The 6000-nt window shown below is 39.6% G+C and overlaps 1 protein-coding gene across 5 annotated transcripts in view; it reads left to right on the top strand.

The window, feature by feature from the left end:
* Nucleotides 1-395: 395 nt before the first annotated feature.
* Nucleotides 396-6000, top strand: part of LOC109415966 (high affinity cGMP-specific 3',5'-cyclic phosphodiesterase 9A) — a 680025-nt gene continuing 674420 nt past the window's right edge. For 3 of the 5 annotated variants that reach the window (XM_062856633.1, XM_062856639.1, XM_062856630.1), the window contains exon 1: nt 396-1657. The gene's annotated coding sequence lies outside the window, so the exon portion shown is untranslated. The remainder of the gene's footprint in view (nt 1658-6000) is intronic. The other 2 variants (XM_062856643.1, XM_062856644.1) reach the window with 2 other exon arrangements.

Below are 6000 nucleotides of genomic sequence, written 5' to 3'. Positions count from 1 at the left end.
CATCCCTAGTCTGATCTACAATTAATCAAGTCGGAGGTCGCTTCTTCAAAGAAAATCTTCGAACCCTATTATGTACTTTGAATCCTATCTTTGTTTCCTCGATATCAGTAAAACATGTCGCTTGATCCGGTCTGCCTATGCACCGACGGATACGTATGTATCGCTAGAGCAGCGCACGTTGTTTCCGTTGAAGACCGCGGCTGCGTCGCAGTCGCAGTAGCATCGCCGAGAGCGGGAGAGCGCAGGAGCGCAAGAGCGAGCGCGCGCGCAAGTCTCGCTCCAAGCGTGTCGTCCGCAAGTGTGGTGACAACGATCATCAGGGGCGCACCATGAGCCAGAAAGTCAGGGGTTCGGGTCGGGGTGTCCCGCATCATGCGCGGCTGGCTGTGTAATCGACTAATGACGACGACGACGACTACGGGCAGCACAGCAGCGACTGTGACTGCGAAGACCGTCGTCGCTGAGCGCGATGAGTAGCAGTGGAATCACTGGCGCGGATGGACGTGTTTGGTGTTTGATATTCTAGCCTCTCTAACTTGACCCCCGGGTTGTCGGTCGGACAGGCGCGCGGTTCTAGGGCCCTTCTTGCAACGGTTCTGCGGGACGCAGTTAGGTCCCCGTCTTTCGCGGTTTTGAACTCTGCGGCTTAGCGGTTTCGCGCGGATGGTCAAATCGGATAACAGTGAACTATGGGATAAAAATTGTTTTTGATATGATAGGGACAGAATCAGCGGCGATCTAACGCGAACAACACTGATTTGGTTTGTGGTTGTCAGTGGGCTAAACAGAGACGGATGGCAAATTCGGCGCCGACCATATGGTAATTTTGCGGGTGCCAAACAGAGATGAAGCATACGTGTTAAATCGTCACAATTGGGTCGGTGCGGTTCCGAGCGAACGAAGACGGAGCTAGAGAAAGAGAGCGAGAGCAAGATAAGGGAAAGAAGCGTGCAGAACGTAATTGGGAACGATTTGAGGGGTCAACGAAGCGCAGAACGCGGTTACAGAACGGGGGAGGAATGTTTATAAATTAATATTAATTCAATCAACAAGAACGAGTGCGACGAAGAACCTAGAAGAAGTGAGATCAGTCAGATTACAGCTCGGAAGTGCAACGGGGAGGAAACGGCGAATTTATACGGCTCAAGAGGACCATGGCTCGAAGTAATCTAGAAAGGATCACAACGATCCGTCGGTGGTTACAGTGTCGACTCAAGTGAGCGAGGTCGCGTGTGAATCGTGTATTACCGAAGCCTAGGCGCAAACGTAGAACACGCGCTAGAGTGCATCCTACGCTGCACAGCCGAAAGTGTCCCATTCTTGTGTCATCTTGTGCGAGACGGTGAGCTCGTTTCATATCAGTGTTTATTGAATGGTGCATCGTGTGCGACATCTGCTTATCAAAGTGCATAGTGAACACAAACGCGCTTCCTCAAGAAACGTGATTTTTACGAAGCTGCTCTCCGTTCGTCTGTCTAGTGATTGTGAGTGCTTATACCGGTCAAACGAAAATAAATAAAATAAAAGGAAAACACCTATAGAAGAGAGCATGAATGTGATCTTGTGTAGTTGTTATTGTTATTCACCACTACCACCACCAAGATCAGCAGTGTAAAGAAGAGAGCTACGATCGATTGGGAACGGATGCTGTAGGAGGGTAAGTTCGTTTTTTGGATTCGCTTACATACAGTTACCTATATGACTCGGTCGGAATCAACGTGCTCTCGCGTGCGCTCCGGTCGCCCGAATAAGGATCGGACAGGGTGGGCGTGGGCAAGGGGGTGGGTGACATCGCACCGTACCGCACACCGGTGGTGTGCTGCAAAGATTAGCGAATTACCTACTTGCGGTCGCTCGCGGTGCACTGTCTGTCTTTCGGTCGCCGCGGCCCGGCCGGGGTTATCGCCGTGTGGAGGCACATGCATGCGTTTTCTATGGGTTTTGGGTTACAGACGGTGGCGCGAGCGTTATTCGAAAACCGAGAGAATGCTGATTTGGGCAGTGGCAGACAGAGACTGCTGCGCGGTCAGATTATACTAGAATGTTGATTCTACGTGAGCCGCCAGTTAGTCTACCCAAGCAAGGTTTCAGATTGTTAAATCTGAATAAGGTGGGTTAGATTTTTGGTCTAGCCGAGAGTCTAGAGTCTAGACATAATGTATTGTTTCAGTTCTCAAACTTAACACCCTAGCACAGCGTTTCTCAAACTATGGGTCGCGACCCACTGGTGGGTCGCGGGCTAATTTTTGGTGGGTCGCGAAGGCTTGGGCTGCTGCTTTGGGATACTGCTTGCCATTTTCTAATTTATAAATATTCCCTTGGAGAATCGGCAAAGTTATTTCCAGAAATTCTGTTTCTCCTTAATTTTATTCTAAACTTTGCACTATAAGTCTAAGCCTGGAGTATATTGAATATTGCAAGTAGTGTCTGCGTTCTGTAATCGATGCTAAAACTATGAGTTTTCATTCTGAAGGTTTAAGATTATGGTTAAATTTTTTATTTTCCTTGTGTTTCCGAAAAATGAGTTTAAGTTGTTGCTAACAGTATCCATTTTGATTTACACGTCAGGTGCAATAGTTAAATTATAAAAATTGAAATACCATATATCAGCAAAAAAAAAATCACCAAACTTCGACAAGAAACCTTACTTTTACCGAACTTCAGTAAAGCTTAACTTCGGTCGACCTTAAATTCTTCTGAATGTCGACCTCCTGAACTTTTACAGAATACAGAACAACTGAAGAGAGATATCAATAGAAATAGAAATTAAATATGTGATTGTGAAGACTATGACCAGTAATTCCAAGAAGACTCATCTAACTATCCAGCAGTACTATATTTCTTAAAGCTTTACTTGATGTTTACCCACTCGCTATACATACAGTGTATCAAACAATTGCCCGTACAGCAATTTTTTGGTCAAAATTATTTTTCATTCAAATGTTTATAACTTTTTTATACGTCAATCAAAAACGCTGAAATTTTGACCAGTCATAAACCATATATTGAAGCTCCATTGGTAAAATTTTGAGCGAGATCGAATAAGTTTTCTGAAAGTTATAGAACTTTTATTAAAACTTATAAGATTTTTGAACACATTTTTAAAACATTATATCTTAATATGTAATTGATGAAACTTTTTCAATATTTTTTGTGTTACAGCTTATAACTAAGGCTTTCATATGCAGCTTCGTTTGAGGTTTAATATTTACTACAAAAAATATGAAAAATCTGTATATGTTCAGAGAATTATTTGGAAATTTATCATATTTTAATCAATAAAAGTGCCAAATGTTTTCAACTTTTTTAAACTCTCTTATTGTAATATTTTTATATAGGACCTACTAAACTACTTACGAAGAGTAGGTCCTATGCATTTTTCGTTCAGTTAATGAACTCTTATTGGTAGAAAACGTTTGGCAGAATATATGTGCAAAATATGGTAATTTTTTAAACATCGTCAACTACATATGCAAATTTTCATATTTTTTGTAGTGAATATAAAACCCCATATATTGTTGCATATGAAAATCTTTGGTTTAAGCTGTAACACAAAAAAAAAATTAAAAAGTTTCATCGAGTACATATTGAGATAAAATGTTTTAAAAATGTGTTCAAAAATCTCATAAGTTTTACTAAAAGTTCTATAACTTTCAGAAAACTTATTCGATCTCGCTCAAAATTTTACCAATGGAGCATTAATATATGATTCATGGTTGGACCAAATTTTAGCGTTTTTGAATGACATATAAAAAAGTTATAAACATTTGAATGAAAAATTATTTTGACAAAAAATTTGCTGTACGGACAATTGTTTAATACACTGTAGGTATAGTATTAAAACCCAATCTTCCATTTTAAAGTAAATTTTGAAGTTCTGCAGCATCATAAAATTGCCACTAATTTTCAAAGACTTTTGTAAGCGCGCCCGTCGATCTGCGAACCCCTTGTAGTTCTGCTACCACCAGCGCTACCCGAGGAAGGTCTACCACTGAATGACACCGCCTGTCATCGATGCCAGCCGTTCTGTCATTAGATCACGATCCGTCATACTCGATGATAAGCAGAATTCAGAGGCAGAGAAGATAGAAAACAATCTCGTCACGATTGATAGAAGCCGTTTTTTAGTTACTGTATTTTTATAATTTAATCAGTTAGCTTAAGTTTGCTTAACCCATTTGCTAGACAGGTAAGATGTAGAAAGCAAAATTTGAAGTATTTCGCGTTCTAATAAGTGTCTATATTTAGCAAGAAACAAACTTGGATTACGAAGCTAAAAAGAAACGGCGAGTTTTTTAACAGACCTACTACGTCACTTAATCGCGGTTTAAGTAAATGGGTAAAAATTCTAAATAAACCCCTTGAATTGCTCCTTACTAAATTATAAAAAAAATTGACAGTTGAAGCTGCTCGTAAAAAGCTGGAAGTGCTCAGTACGGTCTCGAATGCTTGAATTTAGTTGAAGAATAGTGAGACACAAAACGTAAGGAAAAATTTCCTTTTTCATTTAGCACAAAATTCTAATCTTGCTCTATTTATAGGAATTTGTAACTTTTCAATAAACGTTAATGAATTCGGAAATCTGTGGCGTAAATCGCAGCTATTTTTGCAACAACTTTGTAAAAATGGTATGATTTTTTTTTCTTTTTTTCTAGCATGTGTAAAAGAAAGTGATGAAATATAATTAATATAATGCTCAGTATTTTATGAAAATACGTGCTGGTGGGTCGCCAAATCCTATAAAAATCTAAAATGGGTCGCAAGTTCAAAAAGTTTGAGAACCCCTGCCCTAGCAACCTGCTACGGATTCCCACCTTGAAAATTTTTTTTTGTAATTTCAAGCAAAAGATTTTTTAAAAGGAAAGTATTGTTAGGCTGGAAAAAAAACATATGAAAACACATGTTAATGGTCGCAATAAAAAAGCTAGCTTTTTTAAAACTCCAAGCACAAGCTTCAGAAATAGTTTTAGAATAATATGTATATGACAAAGCTCGAGAACAAAATAAAAAAAACAGATTAATCCACCTGATTTCACAGATGGGTATAATTCTCGCTGAGACCGGCCCACTATTTAAACCTTGTCTTCAAAAATGCTTAAAGTGTCGATTTTCTGAAAGTCCTCGTTAAAAAAGTAAGGAAAACGCATTTGGTTACTCAAATTGATGGACCCCCCGTTAGTTGGAGCCACAACAATTTTTGCAGACCCCTCGATTTTGGTCAAATGGTGGCTCATTTAACCGTAGTGTGGCCAGCAAAAAAAACACCCGTAGAAGGCCGGCAGGGTACCCGGGTACCCACGAAATGGAAATGATCATATCCCCTTCCACGTAATAAAAAAAATGAAGGAGCCCCTCCCCCTGCCCTTCCTCACTTTAAAATTCGGTCAACCCCATTAATAGATGTATATTCACGAGTTCTAAGATCTAACAGAGTTCCAACATCCTAGTCTCAATAACCATTAAAATATCGAGATTTGAAATTGAAAAAGGTACCCGGGTACCCTGCCGGCCACATAAGTGTTAAACCGTTATAACTCGAAAGTTTCTCCAAAAACCACCTCAAAACGAAATGTTGTTAAAAAGAGGAAAGATAGAGCTACTATTTACAATAATAAAAAGTTGGGTTGGCCATATTGGCTTTGGCCGCCATCTTGGATTTTTATACCAAAACATTTTTTTCATCATGATGGCAACCACCTATTTTCAAAATTTTTGCAAATTTTTGAAAGCTGAGACATTTATACATAACATATCAAAAAATTAGAGATGTCTTTTTTCTATCAAAAGTTATCCGCAGTTTTGTAAATTAAGCCACGTTTTCTCCATACATTTCCATGCGCACCGGCAACGACATGCAACAGCATCCGAGTTTAGGCCTGCATGTATACACAAACCCGAGCAGAGGAAAAAAGCTCAATAATAACATATTTTGATACGGACATCAAAAAGTGATATTTGTTTGTTTGAGATAAGAGGTAAAAGTACTGAAAATATTATCTC

Source organism: Aedes albopictus, chromosome 3 (assembly GCF_035046485.1).
Source record: "Aedes albopictus strain Foshan chromosome 3, AalbF5, whole genome shotgun sequence".
NCBI lineage: Eukaryota > Metazoa > Arthropoda > Insecta > Diptera > Culicidae > Aedes > Aedes albopictus.
Note: the sequence above shows the minus strand (reverse complement) of the source record. Positions and strands in the feature narration are given on the sequence as shown.